At 45.3% G+C, this 22,005-nt stretch overlaps 1 pseudogene; it reads right to left on the reverse strand.

Moving 5' to 3' along the window:
- LOC124594029 overlaps nt 1-22,005 on the reverse strand; it is a 352,828-nt pseudogene that overhangs the window by 260,350 nt on the left and 70,473 nt on the right.

A 22,005-nucleotide genomic window follows, 5' to 3' on the forward strand; every position in this document is an offset into this window, starting at 1 on the left:
TGGAATACGCAGTACTAGTCGAAAGAGGATGAAGTTGCAGAGCACATCGTTCATATCGAAATAAATAAATAAGTCTGAATTAAGGAAAAAAAGACAAATAAACTCCGCCATTTTCTGGCCTGCAATAACAAGGAATGAATACATATTTCATTGACATACGTTTTGTGATACTCTGTTCCTTTTATCAACTTCCGAACGCTACTCGTAACGCTACAGAATAAACTGCTACTCAGCACGGCACAGCGACGAGACGGGCAGATTAGCTAGACTCCCGTAGCCTGCTTGGGTTGGGCACAGGTTGGCTTGGATGGAAGTAAAGCAACCTACTAATGTGCAGTAGCTTGCCTGCCTGGCTAACAGGCAAGCGTGACCAGGTTAACAGCGCGATGTGTACATCTTTGGTACTGAACGAAGCAACGACGTGCGTTCGCAGTGGAGTGACATTTTTGCAACGGCCAATCTGTCGTGTGCGGGAAACGTGCCTTTCGTAACCATCAGGCGCAATACCCAATTCCTCTTGGTGGAACAATATTGAATTGAGTAAGAAACTTCCGTGCAGCTGCCACTGCATCGAATTGAAAGTCAACCGGGCCTTAAAAAGCAGTCGAAACTCACGAGAACAGCGAACTGGTAAATAGTAGTTTACAGACAATCCCGCGTAGTTCGTCACGAAAAAGAAAAAAAAAATGGTCAAATGGCTCTGAGCACAATGGGACTTAACATCTGAGGTCATCAGTCCCCTAGAACTTAGAACTACTTAAACCTAACTAACCTAAGGACATCACACACATCCATGCCGGAGGCAGGATTCGAACCTGCGACCGTAGCGGCCGCGCGGTTCCAGACTGAAGCGCCTAGAACCGCTCGGCCACAGCGGGCCTCTCGTCACGAATATGTGTCCAAACGCTGAACGTGCTACGCATCCAAGTACTCCGTGAAGCGTTTGGTAACCGCATAATTTCCAGACGCGCTTGTGTTGAATTGTCACCTTACTCGCCTGATTTAACAGTGCCACACTGTTACCCAGGGGGTTATTTGAAGGCGAGAGTGTACTCCTACCTGCCGAGAAGCTTGCAACAGCTGAAAGATCGAATTCACGATAAAATTTTCAGAATTCCTCCAGCAGTTACGAAAGATGTGTTCAAAATCTGGGCGAAACGCTTCGAGTATTGTGTAGCCTCGAATGGTCGTCGTTTTTCTGATGTACTATTTCAGAAATAAACTTGAATAAATTTTGTATCTTATATAAAAAGTTCAACTTTGTGTCGCAATTAATTTGTGTGTTATTGAAATTTCAATCGTCTAAACCTTATGAAATACCCTCTGGTACGATCCACGTTGTATAATTCGATCCATAAAGCAATCACTTCAAGACGCATGTTCGAAATTGTAGCTAAATTGCAGTACTGTTAGGGTCGACCAATGGAACTTACTTTCTGAACTGTTCGTCACTAAAATTACAAACATGTAGTTAAGTGGAGACGTGTGTAGAATGAGAAATGATACCTCCAAAGCGTAGAGTGAGCTTCTGGGAGAGGTCGGATGTTCTCGAACTCAGCGAGGAGTGCGGATGGAGCCCTGGAGGGCTGTGGCGAGTACAGGGAGTTGGCTTACCGCACTGTCCGTCGTGCGCCACGGAGACGGGCTGCTGCCTCTCGCACGACGCCTTCTGCAGCTCGCACAGGCTGGTGTAGGTCGCGTTGTCCGTCCCGCACACCGGGCTGGGCGCCTGCGCAGAAACGCCACATCACAACTTCTGATTTCTCACAAAGACTCGTGTTCTAAAATTTCATTTGTACACTACTTTAATGACTGTTATAAAGGGGTATTTCCAGAACATTAATTTCCAGAGAAAGAATTTGTCCCTAAAAGTGTTCATGACGCTCATATACTCTCAAGTATTACGATCACATCCAAGAAACGAAGAGCGCATATATCGTGAGTTGCATATGTCACTTGAAGTAAACCATCCAAGTCATACGGAATGTAACAAATGTAAACCAACAAACATTAGGATTTATGTTGAGGATGTTTAAAGCAACAAATTGAGGATCGGAACCCATGTCTGGGTGACGTAGAACGCGTCACATGAAAAGGCAACTCTTGAAATTTCCGCCGTTTCTTATCGAGTAAGTTGGTAGCACTTAACGTTGCATGAGTTTTCATCTATTGTCTTTGTGGTTAGTACTGGAGCGCTTCACGACGTGTTTTCGTAGTGAAAACTAATTACAAATGTGATGAATGTTGTGCAGAGACTGTTTGAAAAATCCATGGACCCGTTTGATCAACGTAACGTAACCTATATCTATATCTATACTCCGCAACCTACATTACGGCGTGTGGCGGAGGGTGCTTACTGTACCAGTGTCACTTTCCTCTTTTTCCTGTTCTAGTCGCATATCGTTAACGGGAAGAACGTTTGATGGTAAGTCGCCTTGTGGGCTCGAATCTCTCTCATTTTATCTTCATGGCCTTTTCGCGAGATACACATAGGAGGAAACGATATACTGGTTGACTCTTCTAGGAACGTATGCTCTGGGAACTTTAACAGTAGACCACAACGTGATGCTGAACGCCTGTCTAGCAGCGTCTGCCACTGAAGTTGGCTGAGCGTTTCCCTGATGATTTCGAACGTACTAAATGAACCTGTAACGAGATGTGCTGATCTTCTTTGGACCTTCTCTGTTTCCTTTATCAGTCCTATCTGATACGGATGGCATACTGACGAACAGTATTCAAGTATTGGTCGAACGAGTGTTCTGTGAGTAAGTACCGTCCTTGATGAACTACATGTCATAAGGATTCTTCCAAAGAATCTCAATCTGGCATCTGCCTTACTGGTGGTTAATTTTATGTGGTCATTCCACTTCAAATTGCTCCGTACGCAGACTCCTAGATATTTTGTGGGAGTAACTGATTCCAGTGATTGTTCCGCAATTTTGTAATCATACAGTAGAGCGTCTTCCTCTATTTGTATTCGCAGCACTTTATATTTATTTGCGTTGAGGGCCAATTGCCACTTCCTGCACCAAGCGTCGATACTCAGCAGATATTCCAGCATTTCACGAAGGTTTTCTAGCGCCGCGACTTCTCTGATACGACAGCATCATCCGCCAAAAGCGTCATGAACTTCCTATCCACTTGATTATTTGTGTGTGTTAATGGTCCTGTAAAACTCTCCTGGGGCACTCCCGAAGTTACTTTCACGTCTGAAGACTTCTCTTCGTTCAGAGTGACAAGCTGTGTGCCGTTTTCTAGAAACTCTTCAATCCACTCACATACCTGAACTGATATTCCGTAAGCTTGTATTTTGTTCATTAGGAGGCCGTGCGCGACTATATCGAAAGCCTTTCGGAAGTCAGGGAACACGGCATCGACCTGGGCGCCTGTTTCTGCTGCTCTCTGTGTCTCGTGGGCGAACAGAGACAGCTGCGTTTCAAACGCCCGTTGTTTTCGGAACCCATGTTGGTTCCTACACAGGAGATTTTTGTTCTGCAGAAATGTCACAATACGCGAGTATAAAACGTGTTCAAAAATTCTACAGCAGATCGATGTCAGAGATATAGGCTTATAGCTTTGTGTGACTATTCGACGACCCTTCTCGAGAAAGGGAGCGACTTGCGCTTTTTTCCAATCATTAGGAACTCTTCGCTCCTCGAGGGACTTACGGCACACAGCTGCTAGAAGAGGGCCAAGTTCTTTCGCATATTCTGTGTGGAACTGAATTGGTATCACGTCAGGTCCAGTGGCCTTTTGATCTGTTCAGCGATTTCAATTGCTTTTTTATCCCTTGGTCTCTTATTCCGATAGCTGTCATTTTGTCGTTCGTGCAACGATTTAAACGAGAAACTACTGTGTGTCTTCCTATGTGAAACAGTTCTGAAAAAAGACATTTAGCATTTCGGTCTTTTCTGTGTCATTTTCTGCTTCAGTATCATTATAGTCGCAGAGTGTTTGGGCCGATGGCTTTGAGCCGTTTAGTGATTTATTACAAGACCAGATCTTCTTAGGATTTTCTGTCAAGTTGGTAGTTAGAGTTTTAGTTTCGTATTCGTTGAAAGCATATCTCTCCTTACACTAATTTTGGCTTCGTTTAATGCACCGAATAATCTACTGTGATGAGACTGATTGGTAAATTTCAGAAAACCAATTCGGTTGTGTGTCTATTCGACGACCCTTCTCGAGAAAGGGAGCGACTCATGTCAGCCGTTCTGCGATAAACATCGCCATCGTGAGTGATAATATTGCAGTAAGCCAGCGGAAATCTATTCGCTGAAGTTCACAATTATCTCAGGACCAGCATTCAACGAATTCTGAAAGAAGACCTGCACCTTTTGGCCAACAAAATCCAAGTGACACTAGAATTAAGGTCAAACGATTACGAAAATCTACAAGCATTTGCCCATTGGGTGCTTGCGAAATAAATAGCGGACAACAATTTCACCAAAAAAGTAATTTTCACTGATAACGCGCACTTTCTGCTGAATGGCTTAGTGAGTAAGCAAAATTGCATGCTTTTGGACACAGAAAACCCTAGAGTAATTAAGGAGAAATCATTGCAGTCACAACGAATGCGCTACCACAGCATATAAACTGAGTTTTTGTGATCTGAACTGGATAGTTTGACTGCTGCAGAGGTTTGGTTTCAGCAAGATGGTACAAGCTGTCACACATCAATTGCAACAATGGACCAATTACTAGAGACAGCTGACAGTTGATGATTGTAGAGACAAAATCACAGTTACAGGTAGTCTGCGTAAAGCAGTTATGTTGGCCACAGATGCATCGTGTATACGGATGGTATTAACTCCTTCAGCATCAGCTGAGGCCTGAAAATGGCGCGTTGAAGCGCAGACAATGGTAGCTGTAAAATAAATGACATCATAAGGACTGCTGTTGGTGTTTCATTTTCTTACCATAGTGAACGGCCGTAGTCCTCCAGGCCTCCAGTCACAAGGATGGACATACAGAAAATTATGAGAGAGCTTTCCTCTGGGGGCAATTTCTCGAAACAGTGACTTGAACTGGCCGCTCAGGTCTTGCGATGCGACACCATGTGATTTCTTTCTGTGGGGGCATCTGAAGCCTCGTGTGTACGCCAATAAACGGTAATAACTTCCAGAGTCTAAGAACGATAAGCAGCGTGTAATTTCAGAATGAGAGATGCAGTTACGCTGAAAAGTTATGAAATATTTAGTCGTAAGAATAAACATGGAGGGCTTTTGAGTAATATCATATTTCATGCATAACCACAGGTAGCATTGCATTAATATGTAAATTAATTAATTGCAGGAATAAATTTTTATGTTATTATGCACTCAAAAGTTGCGTTTTTTAAGGGACATCCTTTACCTGCACTCCGTCAGGGGTTGCCTAGCGGCAAGTGTTGGTCGGTATAACTTCCACTCTCCGTAATGGAGGTGGGTGACGTTTCCGGACAGAAGTTGCTATCCTCAATTTTTTCCTCAACACACGCTCTAAAGCCCCTCGATGTTTGTCAATGTCGTTTTGCAAACGCTGTACAACAGGGGTTCTCAGTGGGCACATTGCTCTGCTGTCAAGGATAAAGGAAGCGACTTATCTGTAAAGCAAAAAGGGGTAACCGTCGGCTTTCAGACAAGGAGGATGGGGAGGGGGGAGACATTAAAATTGAGACAGGTAATTTTGTGAACCGTGTCTATGTTGATAATGTATCGTGGATGGAGTAGTGACACACTTGTGAATAACCATTGTGAAAACCATGGGTCTGCACGCCTGATATGGACGTTTATACCACGGCTCCCACTGAGGCCTGTTGCCTTGCTACATGTAAACAGTTCAAAGTCTAAGCGGCTACCAGAGCAGCGTTTTTTTACAACAGATTAGAAAACACTGCTGCATATGGAGCTCTGTTGCCCGTGGAAGATGTCTGCGCTCATGATCAAGATACATACATTCAAATTTACGTATGCTGTTTCACAAGATGTATGTACGTCAGCTTATGCAACTAGCGCTGCTGGACGCACTACATCTTTTACTGGGAGAAAAGATGTTGGAGAGCGCAACGTTATGATCTAAAGAATATTGTCATGAAAGCACGCTTCATCATTTTGGTTAAGCTTTCATTCTCGAACATCATGTTTCTCGTTACATGACGTAGCTGTGCGATCTTTTAATAAGATAACATACAACCAGAAGTATTGACTGAAAGCTGGAAGAGCACTTCTCTGGTAACCAAATTCCTGTAGTCTTATCCGACTGACTTTTTATATTCAGATGTATTGATGTTTGATATACATGCCATAAAGCCATGTTACGTATGTGATAGATGAAAACAAATTCATGTAAAGACATACAGATAACATAGGAGTTTGAAACAGAAGAGACTAGCACATCATGATAACTGATATGAGTGCAATTCCTTTAGATTATGGAGAGGAGAGATGAATAATAGTAAAAATACAAAAATTTTTCTGCTTATACGGTGTCTTCCAAAATGTACCGGTGAGGATTAAGCAATAAGTCGTTAGGACGCTATCGTTTGAGAGACAGTCCGTCGTATAGTACAGACCCCCCCCCCCCCCCTGGAAAAAGACAAATATGTATGTAGATTATAATATCTTATGAAGTCCTTGATGATTTTGTAAGTTGTTGCATTTTATGATGCGAAGGTGGTGACAAATCTATTTCACAAAGCAGCGTGCCGATTGCGACACCATTTCCACAAAAAGCTTATGGGATTAAATCACATTCTAATGATGAACGTCGGAAACTCTCTAAACCAGTGGCCGCATGTGGCCCGAACCAAATGTTCTTTTGACCCGTAGTTCTCAGCCGTATTTTATAACGACTAGCATCTAGTTACTACACTATGTGGTCAAAAGTATCCAGACACTCCTAAAACATACGTTTTTCATATTAGGTGCATAGTGCTGCCACCTACTGCCAGGTACTCCATATCAGCGACCTCAGTAGTCATTAGACATCGTGAGAGGGCAGAATGGGGCGCTCCGCGGAACTCACGGACTTCGAACGTCGTCAGGTGATTGGGTGTCGCTTGTGTCATACGTCTGTAAGCGAGATTTCCACACTCCTAAACATCCCTAGGTCTACTGCTTCCTATGTGATAGTGAAGTGGAAACGTGAAGGGACACGTACATAACAAAAGCGTACAGGCTGACCTCGTCTGTTAACTGACAGAGACAGCCGACAGTTGAATGGTTCAAATGGCTCTGAGCACTATGGGACTCAACTGCTGAGGTCATTAGTCCCCTAGAACTTAGAAATAGTTAAACCTAACTAACCTAAGGACATCACAAACATCCATGCCCGAGGCAGGATTCGAACCTGCGACCGTAGCGGTCTTGCGGTTCCAGACAGCAGCGCCTTTAACCGCACGGTCACTTCGGCCGGCGCGACAGTTGAAGAGGATTGTAATGCGTAATAGGCAGACTTCTATCCAGACCATCACACAGGAATTCCAAACTGAATCAGGATCCACTGCATGTACTATGACAGTTAGGAGCGACTGCTTATAAGCCACACGTCGGTAAATGCCAAACGACGCCTCGCTTGGTGTAAGAAGCGTAAATATTGGACGATTGAACAGTGGTAAAACGTTGTATGGAGTCACGAATCACAGTACACAATGTGGCGATCCGATGGCAGTGTGTGGATATGGCGAATGCCCGGTGAACGTTATCTGCCAGCGTGTGTAGTGCCAACAGTAAAATTCGGAGGCCGTGGTGTTATGGTGTGGTCGTGTTTTCCGTGGATGGGGCTTACACCCCTTATTGTTTTGTGTGGCACTATCACAACGCAGACCTACATTGATGTTTTAAGCACCTTCTTGCTTCCCACTGCTTAAGAGCAATTCGGGGATGGCGATTGCATCTTTCAAGAAGATTGAACGCTTGTTCATTATGCACGGTCTTTGGTGCAGTGGTGCAGTGGTGCACAGAGTCCTGACCTGAATCTTACAGAACACCTCTGGAATGCTATGGAACGCCGACTTCGTGCCAGGCCTCACTGACCGACATCGATACCTCCCCTCAGTGTAGCACTCCGTAATGGGCTGCCCTTCCCCAAGAAACTTCCAGCACCTGACTGAACGTATGCCTGCGAGATTGGAAGTTGCCATCAAGACTAAGTGTGGGCTAACACCATACTGAATTCCAGCATTACCTATAGAGGACGCAACGAACTTGTAAGCAATTTTCAGTCAGGTGTCTGGATACTTTTGATCACATAGTGTACCAGCCTGTGAATGTACCTTTCCTGCTCAATAACGAACAGACATACGGAGACAGTAATATTTTAAGATGTTCTTAATTTTAATTGACATTCGTGAATTCGATCGTGAGCTATTGAAAGTTGGTTGCTAGCATCAGGAGCAGAGGGTTAAATAGCGTTGCTACTGCGGGGTGAGGGGACTTGATAGGGGGAGTGTTTTATTTTTTGTCTTCCGGCGCTGACAAGTCATGGGCACATGTGTCTATTACCGATCTACTGCTCTGTTACAAACTTCAAACGGAAGTAATATGTATTCGTGAATATGTATTATAGAGATCATCTTCAAATGTGGTACGTATTTCTGGAAAGAAATATGAAATAAACTTAAGGCTGTTGTAATAAAGAGCAATGAGTAGCAGAAAAATGACATTCAAAACACTTAGTTAAACTTTTGTGATCGTGTTTCATATTGCCTAATGCATTTAAATATAAGTACAATTATTGTTATAACCTCTTGATCATCCGCTCACACAGACAATACAACAACACTTCGACAGGCAATTACAGTGTCAAAACTTCGGGCTCATTGAGGGTGGGAGCAATCTCAAACAGAAAACAGACGACGTGAAGTGTTCCGAAAGGTGCCCACTCCTAACAATAGGTACTTGGTGGATGGCTGCCTAGTTATTGCACTCTTAATATAGTTACTCTATTGTGAGGTCACAGCACACTGATTGATGTAGATTGCCAATTAATAAGAAGATCGGTACATATGCGGCCCTGCAGTCCAGTACTGACTCTTAAGCAGAAATGTTTGACGACCAACCGTGTACTGTGGGAAGTGACTGGGGAAGTTTCCGTGACGGAAATGCATCCATATCATGGACGTTAGGTATCTCTTTAGCACGTTCAGTGTAATAATGAGCAAAACAGAGAACTATAAGGAATCGAGTACCTCTCGAGAAACAAAGGACTGGAATAATAATAATAAAAAAAGAAAACACGTTCAAAAACCAACTATTTGTGCTGGTACAGTCTAGATGCTAGGCGCACGGCGCACTTCAGCCACACAGCTGGCTGGTCACCTAAAACACTCTGTGCTCGGCTGTGGATGTCGCACCAAGACGAAAACAGTAACACAACTGAAAAACTCAACACTACAGAAAACTCGACAAAAAAAATTAATCCTGTTGAACTTACATTGAAATACTATAAGATTAATTTAAATTTCAAGCAGCTATTGTTCACTGCATATTCGGTTATATTTTTCCTACACCCTGGGGAACTTCATCCGAATTTCTCAGTGAATTAAACTGCAAGTGCCGTTTTTCGACTTGCGTCACTTTTCTCGCCGGGGTGCAATGTACCGTGATTGCATCCATAATATGAAATTGATGCAATCACGTGTTACCAGCAACGAGCATAAAAACAGTTTCTGTAAATAAAGCAATTGTTACGAAGTTTGTTGTCAACAACAGATAAATAAATCTAGCCATTGCCGAAATTTCAGTACTAATAAGCAGCTGGGAACAAATTTAGACCAACATATATCCGAGAAACAAGAACTTCTACGTCTCTGTGGTCTTTTACTTACATTATTGCAGGTCTGGGAGCGGTAGTACTTACGTCATTGCACGCATCGGGACAGACACACCGTGGTTTCCCCGATTCTTCGCTTTTGCACTCAGCGTAGTGGCTGCATTTGTGGCCCTCGCAACCATCTGAAAAAACCAAAACATAATTTTTCACGCTCAGTAGGTAAAAAGACAATGAGTTACCAATGTTTTCAACTAGGGCGACGTTTCCTCCAAATGACAAAGACACCAGCACCACGTGCACAAACACAAGCGAAATCACAACGAAAAAGACGAATTTTCTTGAATGTACTGACAATCTACGATTATTCAGGAGATAGCAGAGTGCTAGATGGCTGGTTCAGTCTTCTTCATTGCAGTATACCACAGCCATCAGATATTTAGAGCGACTATTAATTGCTGCACTATATAATAAGCATATATTTTAGTCAACACTGAACATAAATGCGCAATCTTAACACCATATGGAAGTGGGAAGTTTGAAGTTCTACTCTGAGCAAAGATACACTGTGTGTGGGTCTCGCGTGGAAGGTGACAGACTTTGCCGCGGTCAGCACATGCTCTCCAGTCCATAGGCAGCCCCGGTGGCTGTTATCGACGTTTCTGACAAGATGTATTCTCGATTTCGGCAACTCCGCTGAAATGGAAGAATGTAACACTCCCCTATACCAAACCGCACAGGAAGCATTCAAACACTAATCGAGCTGATGAATGAGGTTTCCATGTACTGAAGGTATCAACTATGGCGAATGCATTTAAGTTTACTAATCTCACAAATGTCAATTCTGTTCCGGATGTCCTGTTTGATGTGCGTTCATGCTCAAAAATGAGCCACTTTCCTCCTTCTCTGCGGATGGGATGTGGCATTAAGCAATGTAAATTTATGATCTTGGGATGAATCTCTCAGTGGTGAAAAAGCGGCCAAACGCTAAATTTAATTTTGGGCTCTTCTGTTCGACTACGATGAAGGTGTGACCTTTGCATCCGCCATATGCGGATACTGAACCTACAGACACTTACAGCTTCACTGAATGTCGCTTCGTCTCTTCTAATGATATCTTCAGGAAAATACTAACCCTATTCAGTAGTAGCCATCAGATTGCTACAAAAAAGCTTCCTCCTTTACGGAATCGTTTGGCTGAAGTTTGTGTCCCACCTAAAAAAGTATGAGATTCATATAAATCTCATTTTGCAGAATATGTCTCACCATCGGTGTTTGTAGCTGCATGTCTTAGGTGACCCTCCACAGCGGTTTTCACGATGTGTGTAGAAAACTTTTATGTACGTTGTTTGTAATATAATCACACATGTTTCTCCCGGCAGCAAATACCAGTGGCATTACGAACTGTAATTAAGTTCATCAACATGACGTGGAGGACGAGAAACAGTGATTAATTTTTATTCCGATAAGAGAGCGTCACGAACGTCTTTGAGTAACAAAATCGTCACCAACAAGCACATAAGCTACACGTAATGCTTGCTTCGGATACCCACATCACTTGTCAGATTCCTCACTGTGTGCATCCTACATGTAGAGTATGGCCAAGGAAAAACTTGACACCGCAGCATTTCCAAGAAGTAAGTAAATTGAAGGTAGATGAGGCAGAAAGGAAAGTGAAGGAATTAATGACGTCGGAAATTTCGTGGGTTTATGCGGAACCAGAGTGAGAATCTGTGCTGGACTGGGACTCGAACCCGGTATCTCCTGCTTACTTTTCATTTTTTTCGTTGTTGATCGTTGTGCTTAGTCGTTGCGGACGTCGCATGACATCCGTTCAAGTTCGTTGTTGATCCTTTCACTCATTTTTTTTTATTACGGAGGCGAACCAGCTATCTGACCGAACACGCTGAGCTACCGTGCTGGCAATACAATTTGCATCCAAAAATGGAAATGATCGTATGGCATCAGTGACCGAGAGTTCCCACGCGGGAAGTGCAGCTGCCAAGTGGAAACTCCTGCTTGCTAGGCAGTGACGTTAACCATTGCGCCAACTCGACACAGCGTTTATGGCAAATGGACGGGCTATCTCGGCACGCTCCCCGCTCGAAAACACTCCCATGTAGTGCCACCTATCTGCAGTGTCCGCCATGTCCTTCACGCTCGCTAAATTTAGGTTCCCACAGGAGGTCGAATGTAAATGTGCATCTGCACTGAAGGTTGGGATTCATTACCCTTGGAGGCGAATCAGTCATACGAATCCGCAGTGTCCGTTGTTTTTGACATGTTCGAAGGTACAGATACCACACATTCATATTCTTGCAGGAATGTTGCTAGGATGGAGAAGGTGATTTACTACAGACGTCACATTAGACCTTCTAGAGAACTTGGCGAGAAACTGAATATCGCCAAAGTACTTGTGTTACACACGAGGCACAGATCGAATGCAGACTTCCCTCTTTTTTGAGCAAGAGGGCGCAGTGGTTAGCACACTGGGCTCGCATTCGGGAGGAGAGAATCCGTGCTAGGCCTCCAGATTGAGGTTTTCAAGACTTCCCCAAATCGCTCCTGGCAAATGTCGAAATGGTTCCTTTGAAAGGGTACAGCTGATTTGCTTCCCCACCCTTGAAACGTTCTGCTTCGTTCATTATTACCTCGATGTGAATGGGAAGTCAAACCCTAATCTTCCTTCCTTCTCACTTCTCTCTGGTTGACGTGATAAGACTATGTATTAATGGCGAAAGTTTGTAAAAGACTAGTCTTACGAAATGGTGAAATAATTTGTCTTCGCGGCACAGAGCAGCAGCTTGAGCGTCGGGCCGCGGACTCACCGCAGGGCCCGTCGTGCAGCAGGTGGAGGTCGGCGTCGCGGCGGCAGGCGTCGGCGCGCAGGCGGCACTCGTTGCCGTAGGTGAGGCCGTCGGAGCCGCAGACGGGCGCGAACTCCGCCGGGCAGCGCGGGCACTCGCACACCGGCGCGCCGCCGCGCTCCACGCACTCTGCGCCGCGCGCGCACGCGTGGCCCGAGCAGGGGTCCTCGGTGCCTGCACACCACAGTTGTAAAGTGACGCTACAACCAGAACTATACACTGACAAAAAAGGTTAGGCACCTGGAAGGTATCATCGCACGTAGACTCAGTTTAATACACTACTCGCCATTAAAATTGCTACACCACGAAGATGACATGCTACAGACGCGAAATTTACCTGACAGGAAGAAGATGCTGTGATATGCAAATGATTAGCTTTTCACAGCATTCACACAAGGTTGGCGCCGGTGGCGACCCCTACAACGTGCTCACATGAGGAAAGTTTCCAACCGATTTCTCATACACAAACAGCAGTTGACCGGCGTTGCCTGGTGAAACGTTGTTGTGATGCCTCGTGGAAGGAGGAGAAATGCGTACCATCACGTTTCCGACTTTGATAAAGGTCGTATTGTAGCCTATCGCGATTGCGGTTGATCGTTTCGCGACATTGGTGCTCACGTTGGTCGGGATCAAATGGCTCTGAGCACTATGGGACTCAACTGCTGAGGTCATTAGTCCCCTAGAACTTAGAACTAGTTAAACCTAACTAACCTAAGGACATCACAAACATCCATGCCCGAGGCAGGATTCGAACCTGCGACCGTAGCGGTCTTGCGGTTCCAGACTGCAGCGCCTTTAACCGCACGGCCACTTAGGCCGGCGGTCGGGATCCAATGGCTGTTAGCAGAATATGGAATCGGTGTTTTCAGGAGGGTAATACGGAACGCCTTGCTGGATCCCATGGCCTCGTATCACTAGCAGTCGAGATGACAAGCATCTTATCCGCATGGCTGTAACGGATCGTGCAGCCACGTCTCGATCCCTGAGTCAACAGATGGGGACGTTTGCAAGACAACAACCATCTGCACGAACAGTTCGACGACGTTTGCAGCAGCATGGACTATCAGCTCGGAGACCATAGCTGCGGTTATCCTTGACGCTGCATCACATACAGGAGCGCCTGGGATGGTGTACTCAACGACGAACCTGGGTGCACGAATAGCGAAACGTCATTTTTTCGGATGAATACAGGTTCTGTTTACTGTGTCATGATGGTCGCATCCATGTTTGGCGACATCGCGGTGAACGCACATTGGAAGCGTGTATTCGTCATCGCGATACTGGCGTATCACCCGGCCTGATGGTATGGGGTGCCATTGGTTACACGTCTCGGTCACCTCTTGTTCGCATTGACGGCACTTTGAACAGTGGACGTGACATTTGAGATGTGTTACGACCCGTAGCTCTACCCTTCATTCGATCCCTGCGAAACCCTACAATTCAGCAGGATAATGCACGACCGCATGTTGCAGGTCCTGTACGGGCCTCTCTGGATACAGAAAATGTTCGACTGCTGCCCTGGCCAGTACGTTCTCCAGATTTCTCACCAAATGAAAACGTCTGGTCAATGGTGGCCGAGCAACTGGCTCGTCACAATACGCCAGTCACTACTCTTGATGAACTGTGGTATCGTGTTGAAGCAACATGGGCAGCTGTACCTGTACACGCCATCCAAGGTCTGTTTGACTCAATGCCCAGGAGTATCAAGGCCGTTATTACGGCCAGAGGTGGTTGTTCTGGGTACTTATTCATCAGGAAGTATGCACCCAAATTGCGTGCAAATGTAATCACATGTCAGTTCTAGTGTAATATATTTGTCCAATTTATTCTTGGAGTAGCAATTTTAATGGCCAGTAGTTACATGTACGTACGAGGGGCGTTCAATAAGTAATACATCAAATTTTTTTTGTCCATCAATTTCAGTTGATAAGTGCAGAACTTGCTGCTGGACATCGTGGAATATTTCCGCTTCAGTCCCTGTAGTTTCACGAATTTCCGGTAGTGGCGGCACTGTACTTCGCTTTCAAAATGGCGTCTGTAATGGAGGTGCGTTCCGAGCAGAGAGCTGTTATTGAGTTTCTTTTGGCAGAAAAGCAGAGCATCGCAGATATTCATAGGCACTAGCAGAATCTCTATGGAGATCTGGTAGTGAATAAACGGACGTTGAGTAGTTAGGCGAGACGTTTGTCATCATCGCACCAAGGCAGCGCAAACCGATCCGATCGCCCACGTGCCGACTGGCAGTATACGGACAGTCTCATTCCAGGTGATCAGTGGACTCCAGTCAAACGCCTCGCTGCTCAACTGGACTTCTCTGATGGTAGTGCTGACACACTCGTCCACCAGCTTGGGTACTCACAGGTGTGTGCCTGCTGGGTACCACGGTGCCTAACAGGAGACCGTAAAGGACAACAGAGGACCATCAGTGAGTAATTAGTTGCGCAGTACGTGGCTGATCGTAACAATTTTTTGACAAACATCGTCACAGGCGATGGAACACGGGTTCATCACTTCGAAACGGAAACGAAACTGCAATCCATGGAGCGGCGCCACACCACCTCTACTCCTAAGAAAATGTTCAGAGCTGCATCCTCAGCCGGTAAAGTCATGGCGACGGTCCTCTAGGCCTCTGAAGGCTTTATTCTGTTTGATGCCCTACTATCAACTCGGAAAAGCATTGTGCACCCCTCAGGAAATTGAAGAAACGACTTCAGGATGTTCGTCGCCACAAATATGCAAACGACTTGTCCCTCTCCATGACAACGCGAGGCTTCGCACAACTCTGCGCATCCGAGAGGAGCTCAAGAAACTACACTACTGGCCATTAAAATTGCTACACCAAGAAGAAATGCAGATGATAAACGGGTATCATTGGACAAATATATTATACTAGAACTGACATGTGATTGCATTTGCACGCAATTTGGGTGCATAGATCCTGAGAAATCAGTACCCAGAACAACCATCTCTAGCCGTAATAACGGCCTAGATACGCCTAGGCATTGAGTCAAACAGACCTTGGATGGCGTGTACAGGTACAGCTGCCCATGCAGCTTCTACACGATACCACAGTTCATCAAGAGTAGTGACTGGCGTATTGTGACGAGCCAGTTGCTCGACCACCATTGATCAGACGTTTTCAATTGGTAAGAAATCTGGAGAACGTGCTGGCTAGGGCAGCAGTCGAACATTTTCTGTATCCAGAAAGGCGCGTACAGGACCTGCAACATGCGGTCGTGCGTTATCCTGCTGAAATATAGGGTTTCGCAGGGATCGAATGAAGGGTAGAGCCACGGGTCTTAACACATCTGAAATGTAACGTCCACTGTTCAAAGTGCCGTCAATGCGAACAACAGATGACCGAGACGTGTAACCAATGGCACCCCATCCCATCAGGCCGGGTGATACGCCAGTATGGCGATGACGAATACACGCTTCCAATGTGCGTTCACCGCGATGTCGCCAAACACGGAAGCGACCATCGTCCGCAGCTCGTGGTCGTGCGGTAGCGTCTCGCTTCCCGCACCCGGGTTCCCGGGTTCGATTCCCGGCGGGTTCAGGGATTTTCTCTGCCTCGTGATGACCGGGTGTTGTGTGCTGTCCTTAGGTTAGCTAGGTTTAAGTAGTTCTAAGTTCTAGGGGACTGATGACCATAGATGTTAAGTCCCATGGTGCTCAGAGCCATTTGAGCCATTTGATGCGACCATCATGATACTGTAAACAGAACCTGGATTCATCCGAAAAGATGACGCTTTGCCATTCGTGGACCCAGGTTCGCCGTTGAGTACACCATCGCAGGCTCTCCTGTCTGTGATGCAGCATCAGAGGTAACCGCAGCAATGGTCTCCGAGCTGATAGTCCATGCTGCTGCAAACGTCGTCTAGCTGTTCGTGCAGATGGTTGTTGTCTTGCAAACGTCCCCATTTCTTGACTCAGGGACCGAGACGTGGCTGCACGATCCGTTACAGCCATGCGGGTAAGATGCCTGTCATCTCGACTGCTAGTGATGCGAGGCCATTGGGATCCAGCACGGTGTTCTGTGCTACCCTCCTGAACCCACCGATTCCATATTCTGCTAATAGTCATTGGATCTCGACCGACGCGAGCAGCAATGTCGCGATACGATTAACCTCAATCGCGATAGACTACAATCCGACTTTTGTCAAAGTCGGAAACGTGATGGTACGGATTTCTCCTCCTTCCACGAGGCATCACAACAACGTTTTACGAGGCAACGCCGGTCAACTGCTGTTTGTGTATGAGAAATCGGTTGGAAACTTTCCTCATGTCACCTTGTGTGAATGCTCTGAAAAGCTAATCATTTTCATATCACAACATCTTCTTCCTGTCGGTTAAAATTCGCGTCTGTAGCACGTCATCTTCGTGGTGTAGCAATTTTAATGGCCAGTAGTGTACATTGAACTGTTCTTCCTTATCCACACTACATCCCAGATCTCGCATATTCCGGCGTCCATCTTCAACGTCGATCCTGCAAGTAAGGGTGTGTGAGACCATCCCATTGAACGGAGATCATTTTGAAAAATATGAGTTTGTAGCCAAAACCATGGCGAATAATGTGGTGTATAGGAATCCTTGATAAAACCAAACTGTTTTCCGAAAAAAAGTTGAATTACTCGTACTTACTTAACGCCCCCGTACATACCATCAGCAGAGATGTAAACGATTAGGGTTGCAATGACCTATGACGGTTGTAAGGCAACTACTCTGTCTTAGTGTTGTCACCACATAACCATATTTATCGTGCCCGACAAGGTATATAATAAGTGTGTGCTGCATCATATATCAAGGCAGGGCACCACCTCCTTCCCATCTTTTTCAGTATACCTATGACTCCACTTTCATAATCCTCTGTCCCGTCAGCGAGGTGTACCAACGGTTCCTTCATATCACCAAACGTGAAGCACCTAGAAGGGAGGAGGAAACGAAATGAAACGTCACGGGTTGAGTGGGTGTGTGGTATTATTTCAGTGAATACAAAATCGGATAAACTTTACGAAGAACTAGGCAGTATGATCTCACTTATCAGTATGACGCCGCACGCCTTCTGGGCTGAGCGCACGCACTGATTCGCTTTAGAAGGGTTGCATCCTCTCCTGGGGCAAGTTGGCCCACAACTGTTGTAACTGGTCCTTGATACCCTGGGTACTGGTGCTGGGTCGGTGTTGACGTCCGCCCTGGTGCCACGCATGCTCTACCGGGAACAGAACTGAGTGCCTTGTTGGCCATGGGAATATCTCAGCATCATGGAGACAGTTCATTGAGACACGTTCCTGTATGGACGAGCATCGTTCTACTGAAAAATGGCTCCACCATACTGTCGCATGAGAGGTAACACATGAGGATGCAGGATGTCCCTGACGTTTTGTTCTGCTGTCAGTCACTACCAGCCAGGACCTGAAGTCATATCCCAAGACTACCCAGAACATGACGTCAGGAATACCACCGCTGTGCCTCTCTGAAACAGTGAAAGAATGAGACCTGCCCCCAGGTTGCGACGATATTCAGCCAGGGTACTGGTAAACCACGTCTGATCGCTGAAAACAATGCTAAGCGATTTACCAACAACCCACTGTTCCCAGTTACTGCACCACTCCAAACGCATTCGTTTGTGTTGCCTTAACGGTAACCTAAGCAATGGATATTAATTCTCCAGACCGGCTGTTGTTAGTCTCCGACCAACGGTGCGGGATGACACAGAATGTTGCTGGGAGTCTGTTACTTGTTCTCTAATGCCAAGTTACTATGAGTTACTACGTGCTTGGTGCACAGTACGGCGATTCTCTCTCGTGATTGTGAGGCAATGGCGACTGGAACCTCGACGATGTTTATTTCTGCCCTATCGTTCCCATGCAATCCAAGATCGAGATACTGCCATATCCGTACGTTTCAGAAATCTGGGCGTTACAGAGCTCAGCTGTGTGGCCAAATGGAGGCATACAATGAGGTCCTTTCAAGCTATTTCAGGCGTCGAGACCGCTGTCTCATACAAGTATCCGGCATCTCCGCGTCCTTTACAGTGATCAACCAGTATCTGACGCTGTTCACGACCCTTACATATCCTACGAAGTCTGGTAGCAACAGCAAACACAAACAATATCATGCACTCTGGTGCCTTTCTACCTGCCACAGAGGATTACTCGCCAACTGCGAGTACATTTACGACGTTATGCTCATACTCGTCCATGCATTCTGGGCGCTTCACATTTCATGTCAAGGCCGTGCACGTGCTGATCGAGTAAGGAACTGCATCCCTCCACTATCCCCAACATATACAAAGCCTTGATCTGTTCCACCCCCTGCTATGTTACTGTAGTTTGAATATCCTTTCCAACCAAAAACCTGTCACCCTCTGCACAGCCTTGAACGCCATGCACTCCTCCCTGCTTTCCGCATCCGTTTACCCTCTTCTATTCGAATCATTTATCAGCTCATCAGATTCCCATTTTTCCCTCTCATCTCATACACATCAGGATACCCTACACATCCCGCAAACTCGCCTCTAACAACCCCATGCTTCACTTATAGTGTCCAATTCTGGCATGTTGTTACACCTGTAGCAGCACATCCCACAAACCCTACATTTACACTCTGTCCATATCGTCTCTCTGAGCAGTTTTAACAGACTCCATCTCCCATCCGCCGTGACATTTACTCTTCCTCTCAGATTGAAGACATTTCCTATCCTCTCCACCATTAGGGCTCCCTCTTCCCTTCCCGTCCCATCCTCTACCACCCTCTCCCCTTAAAACCATAGCTTGATTTCACGCTTGTTATTCACATCCGAAATTCCATGTATTCTTATAACTTACCGTCCTTCATTGAAACCATTCCGGATAAGACCCTTCGCTCCATTGAGATCCCACACTTTACGTCATCAGAAACCTGCATCTACTCTTGCAAATTATTCCCACCCTGTATACTCCTTTCGGGTTTGGTGCAGTGAAATAGTTGGGTAGTTTTATCCCTAATACTATCATATGAACCATGGACCTTGCCGTTGGTGGGGAGGCTTGCGTGCCTCAGCGATACAGATAGCCGTACCGTAGGTGCAACCACAACAGAGGGGTATCTGTTGAGAGGCCAGACAAACGTGTGGTTCCTGAAGAGGGGCAGCAGCCTTTTCAGTAGTTGCAGGGGCAACAGTCTGGATGATTGACTGATCTGGCCTTGTAACAAGAACCAAAACGGCCTTGCTGTGCTGGTACTGCGAACGGCTGAAAGCAAGGGGAAACTACAGCCGTAATTTTTCCCGAGGGCATGCAGCTTTACTGTATGATTACATGATGATGGCGTCCTCTTGGGTAAAATATTCCGGAGGTAAAATAGTCCCCCTTTCGGATCTCCGGGCGGGGACTACTCAAGAGGATGTCGTTATCAGGAGAAAGAAAACTGGCGTTCTACGGATCGGAGCGTGGAATGTCAGATCCCTTAATCGGGCAGGTAGGTTAGAAAATTTAAAAAGGGAAATGGATAGGTTGAAGTTAGATATAGTGGGAATTAGTGAAGTTCGGTGGCAGGAGGAACAACACTTCTGGTCAGGTGACTACAGGGTTATAAACACAAAATCAAATAGGGGTAATGCAGGAGTAGGTTTAATAATGAATAGGAAAATAGGAATACGGGTAAGCTACTACAAACAGCATAGTGAACGCATTATTGTGGCCAAGATAGATACGAAGCCCACGCCTACTACAGTAGTACAAGTTTATATGCCAACTAGCTCTGCAGATGACGAAGAAATTGAAGAAATGTATGATGAAATAAAAGAAATTATTCAGATTGTGAAGGGAGACGAAAATTTAATAGTCATGGGTGACTGGAATTCGAGTGTAGGAAAAGGGAGAGAAGGAAACATAGTAGGTGAATATGGATTGGGGGACAGAAATGAAAGAGGAGGCAATACTGACCTTACGACTTATCTTAGAAGAAAGATTAAGGAAAGGCAAACCTACGTTTCTAGCATTTGTAGACTTAGAGAAAGCTTTTGACAATGTTGACTGGAATACTCTCTTTCAAATTCTAAAGGTGGCAGGGGTAAAATACAGGGAGCGAAAGGCTATTTACAATTTGTACAGAAACCAGATGGCAGTTATAAGAGTCGAGGGACATGAAAGGGAAGCAGTGGTTGGGAAGGGAGTAAGACAGGGTTGTAGCCTCTCCCCGATGTTGTTCAATCTGTATATTGAGCAAGCAGTAAAGGAAACAAAAGAAAAATTAGGAGTAGGTATTAAAATTCATGGAGAAGAAATAAAAACTTTGAGGTTCGCCGATGACATTGTAATTCTGTCAGAGACAGCAAAGGACTTGGAAGAGCAGTTGAATGGAATGGACAGTGTCTTGAAAGGGGGATATAAGATGAACATCAACAAAAGCAAAACAAGGATAATGGAATGTAGTCTAATTAAGTCGGGTGATGCTGAGGGAATTAGATTAGGAAATGACGCACTTAAAGTAGTAAAGGAGTTTTGCTATTTGGGGAGCAAAATAACTGATGATGGTCGAAGTAGAGAGGATATAAAATGTAGGCTGGCAATGGCAAGGAAAGCGTTTCTGAAGAAGAGAAATTTGTTAACATCCAGTATTGATTTAAGTGTCAGGAAGTCATTTCTGAAAGTATTCGTATGGAGTGTAGCCATGTATGGAAGTGAAACATGGACGATAAATAGTTTGGACAAGAAGAGAATAGAAGCTTTCGAAATGTGGTGCTACAGAAGAATGCTGAAGATTAGATTGGTAGATCACATAACTAATGAGGAAGTATTGAATAGGATTGGGGAGAAGAGAAGTTTGTGGCACAACTTGACCAGAAGAAGGGATCGGTTGGTAGGACATGTTCTGAGGCATCAAGGGATCACCAATTTAGTATTGGAGGGCAGCGTGGAGGGTAAAAATCGTAGAGGGAGACCAAGAGATGAATACACTAAGCAGATTCAGAAGGATGTAGGTTGCAGTAGGTACTGGGAGATGAAAAAGCTTGCACAGGGTAGAGTAGCATGGAGAGCTGCATCAAACCAGTCTCAGGACTGAAGACCACAACAACAACACAACTATCAGTGAGTAATCATATTTTAAATTATTTTAGAAAACGTGTAAATTTTTCTAATATTTTAAAATTATTTGTGTTAGTATAAAGGCTTTTGAGCGGCAAGTTGTACCTCAGCCGGTTCACCTACACCCGTGAGGAGCCAAGGAATTAAAGAATAAGAACGAAGAGAAGAAGTCAGATTGGTTAAGGAGCACATTAAAGGAGTACAGACCGTGCCACGTGGTAGTGCGAGACAACGTTACCAGCACTTGACAGAGCTTGAAAAGAGCGTCATTATGGGTCTACATAGAGCCAGCTGGCTAATCGTGCAGTATTTCCGAAATG

Source organism: Schistocerca americana, chromosome 2 (assembly GCF_021461395.2).
Source record: "Schistocerca americana isolate TAMUIC-IGC-003095 chromosome 2, iqSchAmer2.1, whole genome shotgun sequence".
Lineage (NCBI taxonomy): Eukaryota > Metazoa > Arthropoda > Insecta > Orthoptera > Acrididae > Schistocerca > Schistocerca americana.